We start from the raw sequence: 1,632 nt of genomic DNA, 5'->3' as shown, positions 1-1,632 counted from the left end.
CCCTCTGATCCATGAGGCAACCCCTCCATTTCCAGAACATTAACTCTCACCCGATCCTCCCTACGCTGTTACATGGTTAGATTTCCTCCTGTTGTCAACCAACGACCAGCGGTTCTGTGGTGGCGATAGAGTCACCCGGATGGTGAGATGTGTCCAGGTGCCAGGGACAAGGATGACTCCGATCAGGTCCCTGGCATTCTAAAGGGGGAGGGCGAGCAATCAGTCTTGTTGGCAAATATTGGCACCAATGACAGGTAAAAAATGTCAGCAGGCCCTGAAAAGATATTTTGTGAGTTAGGTAAGGGGTTTGGGAACCGATGTGCTACCGCCGAGGATGAGGTAGTTGGTTTGTAAACAGAGACAGTATGTTGTGAGATTGCTGGCGATAAGAGGCTGCTGATCGGGCAACCTGACCGTTTACAGAATCTAAAAGACTGAACACAGGACTGAAGGTATTTCACGAGGAAATCTGCAGATGCTGGAAATTCAAACAACAACACACACAGAATACAGATGGAACACAGCAGGCCAGGCAGCATCTATAGGGAGAAGTGCTGTCGACGTTTCGGGCCGAGACCGTTCATCAAGACTAACTGAGAGGAAAGATACTAAGAGATTTGAAAGGGGGCAGGGGGCAACGGCAAATGATACGAGAAGACCGGAGGGGATGGTATGAAGCTAAGAGCTGGAAAGGTGATTGGCGAAATCATACAGAGCTGGAGAAGGGAAAGAATCATGGGACGGGAGGCCTCGGGAGAAAGAATGGGGGGGGGGGAGGACCAGAGGGAGATGGAGAGCAGGCAGTGTGATGGGCAGAGCGAGAGAAAAAATAATGCAAGCAACTACATATGTCAGGGATTGAGTAAGAAGGGGAGGAGGGTCACTAACGGAAGTTAGAGAGGTCAGTGTTCATGCCATTAGGTTGGAGGCTACCCAGCAGGTATATAAGGTGTTGTTCCTCCAAACTGAGTGTGGCTTCATCTTGACAGTAGAGGAGTCCATGGATAGACATATCAGAATGGGAATGGGACGTTGAATTAAAATGTGTGGCCACTGGGAGATCCTGCTTTCTCTGGCGGACCGAGCGTAGGTGTTCAGCGAATCGGTCTCCCAGTCTGCGTCGGGTCTCAGCAATATATAAAAGACCACACCGGGAGCACCGGACGCAGTATACCACACCAGGCAACTCACAGGTGAAGCCTCACCTGGATGGACTGTCTGGGGCCCTGAATGGTGGTGAGGGAGGAAGTGTAAGGGCAGGTGTAGTACTTGTTCCGTTTACAAGGATAAGTGCCAGGAGGGAGATCGGTGGGGAGGGATGGGGGGTACGAGTGGACAAGGGAGTCGCGTAGGGAGCGATCCCTGAGGAAAGCAAAAAGGTGGTGGGGGGGGGGAGAGGAAAAGATGTGCTTGGTCGTGGGATCCCGTTGGAAGTGGCAGAAGTCACGGAGAATTATACATTGGACCTGGAGGCTGGTGGGGCGGTCGGTGAGGACAAGGGGAGCCCTGTCCCGAGTTGGGTGGCGGGCGGACGGAGTGAGGGCAGATGTGAGGGAAATGGGAGAGATGCGTTTGAGAGCAGAGTTGATGGTGGAAGGAGGGAAGCCCCTTTGTTTAGAAAAGGAAGACATC

This window comes from Hypanus sabinus, unplaced genomic scaffold, assembly GCF_030144855.1.
Source record: "Hypanus sabinus isolate sHypSab1 unplaced genomic scaffold, sHypSab1.hap1 scaffold_1664, whole genome shotgun sequence".
NCBI lineage: Eukaryota > Metazoa > Chordata > Chondrichthyes > Myliobatiformes > Dasyatidae > Hypanus > Hypanus sabinus.
The sequence above is the reverse complement of the archived record's forward strand: the minus strand, read 5'-3'. Positions refer to the sequence as shown.